Source organism: Mirounga angustirostris, unplaced genomic scaffold (assembly GCF_029215605.1).
Source record: "Mirounga angustirostris isolate CCGP_5_RB_7025 unplaced genomic scaffold, mMirAng1.0.hap1 SCAF_11, whole genome shotgun sequence".
NCBI lineage: Eukaryota > Metazoa > Chordata > Mammalia > Carnivora > Phocidae > Mirounga > Mirounga angustirostris.
The window spans coordinates 9,294,766-9,309,661 of record NW_026991719.1 but is presented as its reverse complement, the minus strand read 5'-3'; the positions used below and the strand labels follow the sequence as shown (position 1 = coordinate 9,309,661).

The following is a 14,896-nucleotide window of genomic DNA, read 5'->3' as shown; positions in this document are numbered from 1 at the left end:
CACATTCCCCCTTTCCAAAAAAGATGAGAAACGAACTCCTGGCGTTTATATTCTGGAGAGATTTTCAACTGATTTAAATGAATCTCTTTGTTCACACCTAACTTCAGAAATTTTATCAATAATCTAAACTCAAGGGGCGCCTGGGTGGCTCAGTCAGTTAAGCGTCTGCCTTCAGCTCAGGTCATGATCCCGGGGTCCTGGGATGAGCCCCGCATTGGGCTCCCTGCTCAGCGGGGAGCCTGCTTCTCCCTCTGCCTCTACCCCTCCCCACCACTTATGTTCTCTGTCATATGGATAAATAAAATCTTAAAAAAAAATAATCTAAACTTGAAATATATGTGGGGTTCAAAAATTTTCAAAATGCATCTGCAAATATCTCATTTGATGCACAACACAAGCAGGGAATGATGGAGCCAGGCTGGTGTTCTTATTGTCATTATCCCAGGAAGGAAGCTGAAGTCAGTAGTGGCTTATTGGCCCTCGGGGCCCATGCCTTGTATGCCAGAGCGTCGGGTCAAAACCCAACTCCCCGGACTCATAATGAAGGCTTCGCTCACATACAGTAGCCAGGGTAGCCTTTTGTGAGGGGAGAGTTATTAGTTTGAACGCCAGAAACCTCCTTTAAGGAATGTAAGGCACTGTTATTTCAATGACGTGGACTTCATTCAATGTTTTTGCTCTCTAATGTTCAATAAGGAAAAGAAGATCATTTTGAAATACCTCGAAAGACGCTATTCTATATGCCATGTGGACAACATATTGTTCAAATGGAAAAAAAAAAGAAGACTGGGAAGGATGAATTCTGTGGTCCTTTTGTGTACTTAATAAGAGTTGAGAAGAATGAATGGAAACTCTCCGGAATCTGTCCTCTAGGCTTGTACCACCGACTAAGAAAATCAAAGTTTAAAATCCCCTTTAATCAGAAAGGAACCGTCTTCGATTTAGCAGCTAGCATTCTGGAATGCTCGGAAAAAGAGAAGCATTAGTTGAGAGCTAACGTGTTATGCGCTACACGCTGACACTCATCTGTTACCCGATTTCATCTTCAGAACACCCCACAGGAACAGCAGTTTGACCCCACGACCGCCTCATTGCAAACGCCAAACGTGGAAGAGTAACTGGGTCAAGGTCACACGCTTCTCAGAGGTAAGCCAGGTGCAACTCACACCAGGTCTCCTAGCTTGACCAGCTACCTAATTTGCACCGACAGTGAAAAATCAAAATGCGGGAGTGAAAAATCAAAATGCGGGACCCCTCACCCAAACATAATTCATAACTTCAAGATAGCAGAATGTGAAACCCAGCTCAGGGCCCTCCCTGAGTGACTGACTGGGTCACACACCCAAGAAGCTGGCCCTGGTGGTGTCCCATCCCCAACATCCCACCACCATTCTAGACGTGTGCAGGCTCAGAGCAGCCGTGTTTTAGGGTCAAAAGGGAGGGGTGGTCTTCTGTGAAGTTGCAGATGTTTGTCTGGACCCAGAGGTTAGACGTGGCTACCAGGGTGGGCAACATGCTCGGGATGAAGGGAGGTGGGAGCAGCAGGCAGAGGGAGAAGCAGACTCCCCGCTGAGCAAGGAGCCCGATGCGGGACTTGATCCCAGGACCCTGGGACCATGACCCGAGCCAAAGGCAGACGCTTAACTGACTGAGCCACCCAGGCATCCATCTCTCTGAGCATGCTGTTCTTGAGCTACCTTTGGCAATGGGGCTCTCCTGTTATGCCCAGATAGAATAACGGAAAAAAAGGGAAGGGGATACCCACAGTTTTAGGGGCTGGCCCTGAGCTATTAATTTGCACCATAATCCACAGAAGACATATTCTAAATGAAGCAGGTTGTAGAAGTGAAGTGACCGGCTCACGGTCACCTGTGTTGCAGGACAGAGAACTGAACCCTGGTTGGCCGAACTTTCCATTCTGAGTGTAGGAAGGGACTGGGGAAGGCTTTTCCCCATGCCACTGCCAGTCTGGAAAGCTTCCAGCACTGGTTCCCAACCTTGGCTGCACATCAGAATCACCTGGGGAGGATTCAAAAGTCCTAATGCCCAGGTTTCCCTCCAGACCAATCACATTGGAACATCTGGGGGTGTGAGGCAGGGTCAACTTTGAAAGGATCCCTAGGTGATTCCAAAGTGCAGCGAGGCCTGGGGACCATTCCCTGCTCAGGGAAGTGTGAGGTCTAGCTCTCCTTCCAGGTAATAGGAAAAGAGAACACAAATGATGTCCTGGACCACTTCCTCTAGCCTCTACTGCACATTCAGGTTAGGATATTTAAAGCATTTATAACTTGATTATCCTCTTTCCACTGCATGATAAAGTAATAGCCTCCAATTTTTAATTCATCATTCATTCAATAGCTATAATATTATTATTTTATGAATACCTGACATTTCTTAAACACTAATTTCATGCTAAGCAATTTTTGAAATTATTTCCATATGTTAGTTCATTTAATTCTCCGAAACAACTCCACAATGCATTCATTTAGTCAACAAATACTTATTGAACGCCCACAGGCTTCTCGCTGCCAGTGATACCACAGGAACCAAAGCCGAATAAAAATAATAAAATGTTCACTCTGGTATTCAGAGACGGAAAATGAACTAAGAAATTAGTAAAATGTATCGCATATCAGGTCTTTATAAGCACTGAGGAGAAAAATAATGCCGGAAGGGGAGAGAGCCCCTGGGTGGGGAAACTTCGGGGTTCTCTCAGGGGTCCGATAAATATCTGGGGGAGGAGGAGCATTTCGGGGAGAGGGACCGCTATGTGCAAAGGTCCTGAGACGGGCTGTGCCCAGGGAGAGTGCGCCTAAGGGACAGCAGGGAGGCCAACGGTAGGAGGAGGGGGAGGGGCTGGGACGGGGTGGGGGGCGGGTTTGGTGGTGACACAGGCTCTCGGAAGGGCTTTGTGTTTTGTTCTGAGTGACACGGGCAGCCTTTGGAAGGTTCTGAGTGGAGAAGTGATGGGATTGCGAGCTGCCCTGACCGAGAACAGACAGGAGGAGGCTCGGGTGGGCAGGGAGAGCTTTTCAGGGCCCATGGCACCCATCCTGACAAAATACACGGGGGCTTGGACCAGAGTGAGAGTGGCAGCGATGGCAAGAAATCATCGGGTTTTTAACACATCTGGAGGCCACCCCGACAGGGCTGGGACTCCTACTCTGAAGCCTCCTTCCTGCACACAGAGGACATTTAAGTGAGGAAGGACATATTAGCGCATTGTCTAAAGCAACTATCATGTCCTGATGTATGCAAATCACAGGAGCCATTTTTTCTTCGAGGAGCTAACCCTTCATGGTTTACACACGAAACACAAACGTATCTGCCCAGGTACAGGGCAAGCCTGAGACCGACAGGGTAAAGTTTGCAGGGAGATTTTGCAGCCAGACTCTCTAAAGCCGAATCCTGCACCCCCCACCCCCACTTCCTAGCAGTGTGACCTGTACAAACTACTTCCTGACTCTGGTGCCTCAGTTTCTTCATCGGAAAAATGGCGGTACTAACAGTCACAATCGCCTAAGACAGCTGTGAAGATGAATGAACAGAAGTGAAGCATTTAGCAAAATGTCTGGTGCATAGTCAGCACTCATCTCTTGAGGTCAATGAATAGAAAGGAATAGGTTTCAGATATCATGAGCTCATCCACTCTTTTTTTCTTTTTTAAAGATTTTATTTATTTATTTGAGAGAGAGAGAGAATGAGAGACAGAGAGCATGAGAGGGAGGAGGGTCAGAGGGAGAAGCAGACTCCCCGCCGAGCAGGGAGCCCGATGCGGGACTCGATCCCGGGACTCTGGGATCATGACCTGAGCCGAAGGCAGTCACTTAACCAACTGAGCCACCCAGGCACCCGAGCTCATCCACTCTTAAAATATGAAAACAAACCCAGTATCGTTTCAAATGCTGATAGCCCAACTCCCGGTGAAATGCCGCACAAATCCTTGCTAAGCTCTGAGACCTTTCGTTAGAAAAAATCTTACCAAATGCAATGATACAATAAACACAAGTATAAACTGATACACACGAGGCAGTCCTATGCCAGAATACAGACAAAGAAAAAAGAATAAAATCCAGGCTCTCTAAAGGACCAAATCGGGTAAGCTTTCCTCGGCCATGTTTCTAGAACCCTAAGTGAACACGGAGTCTGGGGCTGGTAGGAACCCACGTCATGGGAAAAATGAGAAGCGCCACTCAAGTTCTAAAGGACAGAGGAGACAGAGAGGCCGCCACCAGCTGTGTCCACAGAGAATGTGACATCAGTCTGCATCCCTTCATTGTTCTTTCCCCACCCAAATAACATTTGAGGCTCCCAATCGAATGTGTATTTTGTGGTCGATGTTTGTTCCAGCGTTTTTGTTTTTGTTTATGATGTTTCATTCTTTTTGTTTTGTTTGCACTTGAGGATAACCTTCCAATGGCGTTATTATTCTTGCGCAACAGGTGGCATTTTCAGAACACATTATCTAAAAATAATCAACCTGTCTTTTTTCCGGTAGGAATGGCTCTACACGAAAATACTCCCCCATGAAACATCATTTTGTGGTTTGTATTAAGGTAAGCATTTTTTGGCTCTCACCTTGCAGTATTTTCTATAAAGACGCTTGAGTCCTTTTACAATGAGCTGAGAAAGCAACATCTTTTTTACCTGCTCACCATGCTTCAGTGAATTCTGATACTAAGGCTGGAGAACACAACTAATGAGCCACACAAACTTTCAGCCCCAGCCCCAACCTTCTGCAACACACACACACACACACACACGCATGCGTGTGCACAGGCCAGGAATCAGAGACCTGAAAATCCAGTCTCTGTTAATTGAGATGGAAAATGTGTCCACTGAGATTCAATGAACAACCTTCCCGTTTCTGACAGATTCATTTTAAAAGGAATGACGGCGATCCTGCACAAAAGGAAAGGGCTTTCCTAGAACGTTGGGAGACTTTCTTCCTCCACAGAAGTAAAAGATTGGTACATTCAGTGTATCACAAAGAGTTACTTTGACTGGTAGATAGAATGCTATAAGAAAACCCAAAGTGATTCCATTTTTATAAGTACTTATTAGAGACAGTGACGTCCTTTTATGGAATATGTGCTGAGGGGATAGATTCTGGTAGGAAAAACTAGATTTCGAAGTTATTACTTTGTTGTAAAATTTAAAACTGCAGTAAGATGATGACAGGTAGGACACCTGGGTAGGTAAGACTGGAACGAAAATAAGTATAAATAAACAGCCGTGCCTGAATTCTACTTGAGAAGGTCATTGTCAGCGTGACTTTGCAGGGATGGCCAGCTGAGATTACACGACAGCATTACGCGTCAATATATTCTATCCTCATCATGCTAGTAGTGGTCTCTGTGATCGACTGAATTATTCTTCATTTGCTCCCCAGGATGTGATTGGCTGCCCTACGCCACAATGTTTTTCAGAGCCCCCCACTGTACGCAGTGCATATTTTGCTGTCCCTTGACTTGGCTAACGCCTCACAGGGCAAAGCAGGTCACATGGCTGAGCCCAGATATGACAAACAAAAAACACCTTTGTAGTTGGTCTTATGCTCTTGCTTCTTTATCATCACCACAAGAAGGCCTTCACAAGGTAGCTGCTGCCCCTTCAGCTTGGGTTCCAGAAGGGACGCACGGGGAACAGACCAGAGCCGGCAGCTCAGGAAGAAGCAGAGCTTCCCAGCCCCCCAGCCTAGATCAGCCGGCCAAATACGGGCTAATAAGAGCTAGGACACTGAATTTGGGAGAGTTTGTTAGGCACCAAAAGCTCACTCATACAATCTTTAAATAGTGATTTCAGTATTAGTTAAACACCCTGGAATTCCAGAGTTCGCCACGGATTCTACCAACCCTATTGTCCGCACCATTTATGACCAAATGTTACATTTCACGAACACTATAGACACTTTCAAAGGAAACTGCCCCCCTCCGCCTCAGTATCACAGTTGACATGATATACACAGGAACCCTATGGTCTCTTCATGGTTTTCTCATATCCCTGATCGGACTTGGGTAGCAGTGGTTTGCAAAGCAAGGGTAAAAATTCATAAGCCCTCCTGTGGCCTGTGAAGGCCCTACTAAGAAAAGCTCTGAACAAAAGTTCTAAGCTAGGCAAACCAGAATTCGCCAGAACAAAAAGAAGGAAGGAAAAAGAACTATTATTCAAGTTGACAGATTACAACTGAGGGAGGTCCGGAAGTAGATTAGACCCCAGGATGGGTTTCCAGCAAGTCCAAATTATAATGATGTGTGTGGCAAAGTAACATACTGAAAAAAATGTTTGCTGGCTTCTCATTGAGTTTTCTCCTCTACTGGGTCTAATGAAGAAGACAGGCCATTGGCCATCCCTAGCCTTAGGGAAGATGCATTTCCCAGGGTCCAGGGCAAAAACTGACTGCAGATAACCCTCTCTTCTGATTTTTGTTTCCTGAAAGTCTAAGCAACTTCACTAAGGAGGCAACGGCAAAGGGTCCTGTGAGGTGGCAGAAACTTCGGGAGGGCGGGCGTTGGTGCTACGTCTAACCAAACACCAAGATCCACAAGGTTGGGCCTGAAGAAATGGCAGTCTGTGCACTTCAGGGAACTCAGTCTCGGGAGAGGGTGTCTGAGGAGCAGGTACTGTGCACTGAAGACCAGAGAGGTCTACTCAGATTTCGACTCGGCACACATCCAGAGGATGTTTGAGTGTTTGCCGTGATGATATTCGAATTGCCAACCAGCAGGAATGTAATACGATACTCACACATGACTTTCTTTTTTTCCACACATGACTTGTAATGTGCTATGGGAGAGAACAGAAACTGTGAGTAAACAGAAGCTCTGAGGGGAAGGAGAGAGGGAAGCTGGAAGAGAAGTGACTAAGCCTGGAGAGAAACCATCCTGAGCAGTGACCTCACACGAGAAGATCTGGGAACTCCTGCTAATACGGATTGAAACTCCCCTGAATCGGGAACCTCCTAGTGCTGCTTCCCGCGAGGCAGGAGGCTCAGCCACTTTCCATATCTCGAATGTCCAGGGGATTCCATCCCCTCTTCTGATCTATGGATTTTCCCACTCAAAACCCATATTTTGAAAGCAAATCTGGGCAAGCCTCTGACCTCGGGGATCAAAAAGGCTCAACCATACACCGCCACTGAAGAGGAGTTAAATTTAATATAAAAGTAAGTAACTGTACATAATGTGTTTCCGGCTCACATAACATACTGGGTCTCATGCTTTTTGCCTTCATGAATATTCATATTGTGGGTTCAGAAGAACTCAACCTTCACTAATCAATTCCACAGGCCACTGTCACTCAATTCCACAACACGGCAGGAGTAGTTAAAGATTTCCAACTGTTTAGTCAAGCTTGGAAGCTGACACAGTACTTGCAAAGCTAACAGAATCCCGAATGCTTAACTGAGAAACCACAAACTGTTTAGAACAATCTTGTTGGAGAATTTTATGAGGGTTCGAAATAAACGGGACTTCTGAACGGGTAGACTAAATATGAAAATCTCGGCTCTCTTCAAGCTCATTTACAGATTTAATGCCATCCAGTAAAGATATCTCAACAGTCCGTTTTAAAGAATTCAACAAAGAGAACTCTAAACTTCATATGATCGTATAAAAGAACACTTCAAACAAGAAAAACACTGGTTGTGTCGCCGACAAGAATACCAGACCCTATCATAAAATGATAATTCTTAGGATGCTCTGACCTGGCACAAACATAGAAAAGTATAAGCTGGTGAAGTCACAGCTTCGACTAGAACAAACAAGGGTTCCAGGGTACATTTAGAGATGGCTGCCCTCTGGAAAAAAGTGAGTGCAAGCCAAGGGACCAAAGAAACTGAAGTGCTTTAGCGTGTCAATAATATGGTTGGTTTTGAACCAAAGCCCTTAAATCTTTTGTCCTCCACAGGGGTTGTTGACCGCTACCTGGTGACAATGAGCTAAAAGAGTTGCCTCTTCAGAGTAAAGGAGCTATCAGAATAATGAAGGAGAAAGTAACTTAAATTTTAAAAGAAACATGGGTTTGTGTTAAGAATGTAGGGAAACATGTTTAAAAATGATGCTACCATTATGTGCTTGTTTTATTGAAAATTATGCAAATATGTATCTATAAAAACAGTGGCCTTTGAAAACCTGGATATAAATTTTTCTAACCCTTTTAAAAATCCTCAAGTGAAGCATTTTGGTGGCTTGTGAACTCATTTGTTAAATATAATACCATGTAACATCTTCCATTTGGTTTGTGAGAACAGTTGAGGGACAACAAGGAGCATGGAAACTTTCTGGCTGAATCTCAACAAACTCACTTGCAGAGATGAGATGGAAAAACAGTAAGCAAGCTGGTGAAACATTCTGTCCCTTCGCCTCTTGAGAGTTTCTGCAGTTCTTTTTCTCTTCTGATGACAATGAGTGAAACCAAGTAAAGAAATAAGCTGAACTTGCAAACAGACCCTCAAATTTTTATTCAACGAAGTGGTAAACTACGATGCTCAAAAATACATAAGCATCCTTAATCACAATGCTGTCATTAAAATATTACCTAATTTGGAATGCAGCAATAATGGCAATGTGTTTACAAGTGATTAAAAAATATATACCACCTTCACCTCATCTTATTTTAACATTCCAGTTTAACATCTTTTTCACATATGCTTCATGTTTTCCATAACATATTCTTCACAGTGGTGTGGGTGTATATACATATAAATTACAAATAAATTAACACATATTCAGAGTTTACATGTTCAAAGCTTTTTTAGTAATAGGAATGGAGGGCACCTGGGTGGCTCAGTCGGTTAAGCACCTGCCTTCGGCTCAGGTCATGAGCCCAGGGTCCTGGGATCGAGCCCCGCATCAGGATCTTGGCTCAGCAGGGAGTCTGCTTCTCCCTCTGCCCTTCCCCCACCCCGCCCTACTCATGCTTGTGCTAGTTCTCTCTCTGAAATAAATAAACAAAATCTATAATAGGAATGGAGTACAAAAGCAAAAAGTGTGGAGATTTCTGTTCTGTATAATCTGATTTATGGCGTGAACCCCAGAAGTGTTTTATATATTCAAACATGATGGACAGAATCACTGATATTACAAAGCTCAGCATAGCTCTTAAAAAGCCCAGCTCTCACATTCCAGTCTATTCCGAATCAAGTTTAGAAACCTACAGACGAAGTTAACATGCTGATGGGAAATGGTGCATTTTGTTCTGCTTGTCTAATCCTTGCTAATCCCAGCAAGCAAGATGAAACAGAGTGGCCCCAGGTTTGGGTGACAAAAGGACAGACAAATTGATAGTTATTACATGTGTTCCTGCTTTGGCTCCAAAAGATTGAACCCTTTGGGGGTTGGAAAGCTAACCACCCCATATCTTTCTAAGTTTCAATTGGCTTTCTGGCTCAATCAAAACAGAGCATAACGAATTACAGGGCAGGGCGAGGGCAGGGCAGACTTTTCCATCTTGAATGATTACCCTTATTTTTTTGTACCTACAGGAAAATCCATTTTTGAACAAAAGACTTGATAACAACGAGTGAAGCCTTTCTCAAACTGTTAAAATCATCACTTTAGGTTTGAAAGTTCATCTCCATCAAATTGGATTCTACCCATACTTTAGAGCAGTACATGGGGGAAGCAGAAGGTTGAAGATGCAGGAGGTGACCTCCCCATCCCAAGGGGCTGTTGTATATATTGCTGTGATCTCTTTGTGTATTCTTTGAAAATTTCTATTATAGTTTTATATTTGGAATGTGAAAACTATCCCATGGGTTTGTAAATTTAAACTATGAGTTATAGAAACCATGATCTAAGATAATACTGAAAAACATGAATTGATTTTGGGGCATGTGGCCGGCTTAGTCGATAGAGTCTTTTTTTTTTTTCAAAGATTTTATTTATTCATTTGAGACACAGAGAGAGAGAGAGCATGAGCAGGGGGAGAGGCAGAAGGAGAGGGAGAAGCAGGCTTCCCGCTGAGCCAGGAGCCCGATGTGGGGCTCGATCCCAGGACCCTGGGATCATGACCTGAGCCGAAGGCAGACACTTAACCATCTGGGCCACCCAGGCACCCCAGTCGATAGAGTCTTGATCTCGGGGTTGTGAGTTTGAGCTCCACGTTGGGTATAGAGTTTATGAAAAATAATTAAGTAAATGAATAGATACAATGTGGAGATATTAAAAAAAACATGAATTGACTTTTTAAAAAGGACCTACTTTTAGAGAGATGATTAGCCACACTTCATAAATTTCATGATTTTATAATCTTTACACAAAGGATTTGAAAAAGTGATTAAGCGGTAAGGGCTCCTTTGATGACTAAGAACTTTTTCTTTAAAAAAGATTTTATTTACTTATTTGAGAGAGAGAGAGACAGAGCGTGCACCAACATGGGAGTGGGGAAGGGACAGGAGAGGGAGGGAATCTCAAGGAGACTCCCCGCTGAGCACAGAGCCCCATGCAGGGCTCAATCTCATGACCTGGAGATCAAGACCTGAGCCAAAATCAAGAGTTGGATGCTTAACCGACTGAGCCACCCAGGAGCTCCTGATGACTAAGAAATTCTGATAGAAGTTAAAAGAAGCTGGGGTGCCTGGGTGGCTCGGTCAGTTGGGCGTCTGCCTTCGGCTCAGGTCATGAGATCGGGGTCCTGGGATGGAGTTCCACATCAGGCCCCCTGCTCGATGGGGAGTCTGCTTCTCCCTCTCCCTCTGCTGCTCGCCCTGTTTGTGCTCTCTCTCTCTCTTATTCTCTCTCTCTCAAATAAATAAATAAAATAAAAAAAAAAGTTAAAAGAAGCTGGTAAGGAAATCATAGAATCAAAGGTTTCAGCTAACAGTTCTATTTTAATTAAGAAATTACGATCTCCTCATCTTTTCTGCATTAAAATAATTATTCTTAGCCCCTACCTAGAGAATTTAGTTTCCTTAGACATCGAACTACATTATAGCCCAAGGTTACACATCTTTTCTGCTTTGAGTTTTGTTTGTTTGCTTCTGTTTCCCCTCTTCTAAGCTCCATACACATGAACTGAACCTCTTTACCCGAGGCCCCAGATCCAGGCCTGCTTCCTTCTCTGCCTGCTCTGTGCAATGGGAGCTTTGTCCCTGCAGGTGACATCACATCACATAGGCCCCTTGCCCAGGTCCCAGGTGCTGCTGGTCGCTAGTCCCTGGGTGCCTCAGTGGGACTTATTGATTTATTTGTGCCTCCATCTATCCATTCTTCACCAGGACTCAACCACACATCAGGCCTCTCTCCAATGAAGAAACCTGCTGAGTCCCAGGAAACACACCCTGCCTTGGGAATGGCACTGATGGGGAACGTCCTCATCCAGACTCCAACTGAAAAATGTAATTAGACCTTCCGTGTTAATTCTTAGCCAAAAGCAATAAACATTTCTGTACTGAGAGCAATATTGAGATCAATTATTCAACTAATATTTATTTACAATACATCAACCATACCTATATTTACACCAACAGTTCTCAAAACACAAACAAATCCCAAATACCTCTTAAATAAATACTTCTGGATGTAATGCATTTTCCACATATAAACCTTCAAACACAACGAAGACGTTAGCTTCATGTATTGACCGCTGTAGAATTCATTTCTAAATGAAAAGCAATCTCCTTTTGTCTTAACTGAAGCATTTTCTCTGGTTGTCTCTGAAGTATTCTCAGTAAACTTTTATCTTTGGTCAATATTACTCACATAGCAGCCATTTTCATGTCTTAGAGGAGTCGATAGGCTCAATGGAAGATTTTGTCTATCCTTTTCTCTCAGGCTAACAGCCATTGACTTCGCAAATTCTGTCATAATCAGGCTCTTTTGTTATTTATGGTGGCTCAAACTTGATCCACCATTCATTCAATAGCTATTTAATGGAACCTTTCTATGTGTCTGGTACCCAGACTATGGCTGTGATTCAGACCCACAAGCTTCTATTCTAGCCCAGGTGGCAGCAAACTGTTGCCCATGGGCCAAATCTGGCCTCTGCCTGCTTTAATAAATAAAGTTTTATTGGAGCAAAGCCATGCCCTTCCATTTATGCACTGTAGCTGTTTTCATGCTATCAGGGCAGAGGTTGTAGTGGTGATGGAGGCTTTCTGGCCCGCAAAGCCTGAAGTATTTACTATCTGGTCCTTTACAGAAAAAGGTTTGCTGACCCCTCCTCTAGTGGAAAGACTGAGACGATAAAAATCAAACATAAACTATATCTAGTATTGTTGGGTGGCGGATATGTTTTTATGAAAAAAACCAGAGCAGGATAGAGAACGAAAGAGTGGGTGGATTGGTTTAACAAGACGGGAGCGGAGGCCTCTCTGAGGAGGTTACTTTTGAGACCTGAATGAAGTGAGGGATTCAGCTGGGAGGCTATCCATGAAAAAGATCCCAGGCAGAGGGAAGAGAGGTATAATGGCCTTGAGAGAATAGTTTCCTGGCCATTGATTTACTCAGACATTCATTCCTTTATTGAAAAAAGTTGTAGTTCAATTTACTGTGAAGTTCTCCTTGGTTCTTTGCCCTGAAAGAAATTCCACTCCAGTAGGAGCTACAGATATAAACATCTGAGTCCAGTAGATTGCTGGAGGCAGGTGCCAAGGAAGGATATACGCCATACTGTGGGGGCGCATTCCACGGGGGTAGTCAGCCTAACCCAAGGGCAGTCAGGGGGACCAGGAAAGACCTCACAGAGAAGATGCCCAGGAGATGAGTCTAGAGATGTGAGGCGGTAAATACCAGATGGATAAGGAAGGGAATTACATTCCAATCCAAGGGAAGAGCAAGCAAAGCCATAGGGGCATTAAAGAAACTGGTGTTTGGGACAACTGTACATGTTACTTGCTGGGTAATGGGGGAGGATGTTTAGGAGAGTGAGCAGTGGGCGCCTGGGTGGCTCAGGCATTAAGCGTCTGCCTTCAGCTCAGGTCATGATCCCAGGGTCCTGGGATGGAGCCCCACATCGGGCTCCCTGCTCAGCTGGAGGCCTGCTTCTCCCTCTCCCACTCCCCCTGCTTGTGTTCCCTCTCTCGTTGTCTCTCTCTGTCAAATAAATAAATAAAATCTTAAAAAAAAAAAAAAAGGAGAGCGAGCAGTATCAAGGACAAACGAGGTTAAAGAAGAAAACCGTAAGCCATGTTAGAATGCTGCCCGCTATCACCCACACACCCTTTATGTAAGCAAGAGTACATCCTTCCTGCAAAGGTCAGAGGCTCTAAAATCTATCACTTGAGTAGGACCTGGTATACACTGGGTTGGGAAAAGAAAAATCCTGAAATTTTTCTCCACATTCTAGGAGACGAAAGTAGAATATCTTAGAAAAGAAGGTTAATATAGTTCTTAAATATTAACTTGAATGCACATACTATTAATTTTATTTACAAATCAGTAATATTCATTGTGAGGGTTATAGTTCAAAGGACTACAGAGTTTAAACAGAACCCAGACGGATGCATTTTTCTAGTCATGCCTTCAGCTTTAGCAAATGAGATGCAATAAATCAAGGATCTATTAGGGCTGGTATAAATTAACGTCCAACATAGGTCCCATTAATTCATGATCAAATTTATCTTTCAAGGACTCAGTTCTATTTGTCAATACCACTATTGAAAACCACTTCAACAATTAGTCTTTTATCAACAGCCAGTTCATCTACCCAGATTTTTGTCATCGTTAAAGATGATGAATTTAGCGCCTGCAAAATGCTTATTGACTGTGCCTTGTGAATCTAATTGTAGGATCTAAAAGGGCAAAAATGTTTGTCAGTTTCCCTAAAGCTGCAAAATCCCTACAGCTAGGTCGGTAATCAATTATATTAATTGAGTTCAGTTCAATGTGTTTAAGAGATGACTTTTATGTTAATGACACCCTAAGTGTCAGAGGCAATAATAATCAAGTTGCATCCTTGGGTTGATTGAGATGCTCAGCAGAGCTGGTAGCTCTCAACCTCACCTCACACCATCAAGCCAGATATGCATGACTCCCAAGGAACCTTAGATTGAGATTTATTGGTGATTACTAATTTAAAAGACAGGTAATACAGGAAGGTAGCCGCATAATAAATGCTCAGAATCACATGCTTGACAGTAATCTGTATAAACAGTGTGCCATTTGGGTGAATGTAAGTTAATGTGAATTGAATTTGAGAGGAGGCTATAGAACACTTCAAATACCACTATGGAAATCTATTCCTGGAGACTACATTGGAATAACCACATCAGAAAATGATTTTGCTGGCGCCTGGGTGGCTCAGTTGGTTAAGCGACTGCCTTCGGCTCAGGTCATGATCCTGGAGTCCCTGGATCGAGTCCCGCATCGGGCTCCCTGCTCGGCGGGGAGTCTGCTTCTCCCTCTCCCACTCCCCCTGCTTGTGTTCCCTCTCTCACTGTGTCTTTCTCTGTCAAATAAAAAAAAAAAAGAAAAAAAAAAAGAAAATGATTTCGCAGTAAGCCCAACCCTGTAATTCCCAACCCTGACTTGTGAGCTATTGGATAGAACCCAGAAGTATCATTCAGAGCATGTCAATTGGGAGAAGCAGGCTCCCCGCTGAGGAAGAAGCCTGATGAGGGCCTCAATCCCAGGACTCTGGGATCATATGAGCTGAAGGCAGATGCTTAACCAACTGAGTCACCCAGGCATCCCTGCATATTGAAACTTTAAAAGAACTCAATTACTTTAAAAAATAATTAACATGTATCAGCAGTACCCATTTTATAAGATGCAGATTTTTTTTTTTTAAGGTTTTATTTATTTATTTGACAGAGAGAGACACAGCGAGAGAGGGAACACAAGCAGGGAGAGTGGGAGAAGGAGAAGCAGGCTTCCTGCCAAGCAGGGAGCCCGATGTGGGGCTCGATCCCAGGACCCTGGGACTATGACCTGAGCCGAAGGCAGATGCTTAACGA

General features: G+C 43.8%; 1 protein-coding gene across 1 annotated transcript in view; it reads right to left on the bottom strand.

Annotated features, from left to right (window-relative positions):
- FRMPD4 (FERM and PDZ domain containing 4) overlaps positions 1-14,896 on the bottom strand; it is a 198,292-nt gene that overhangs the window by 92,723 nt on the left and 90,673 nt on the right. The window lies entirely within an intron of this gene.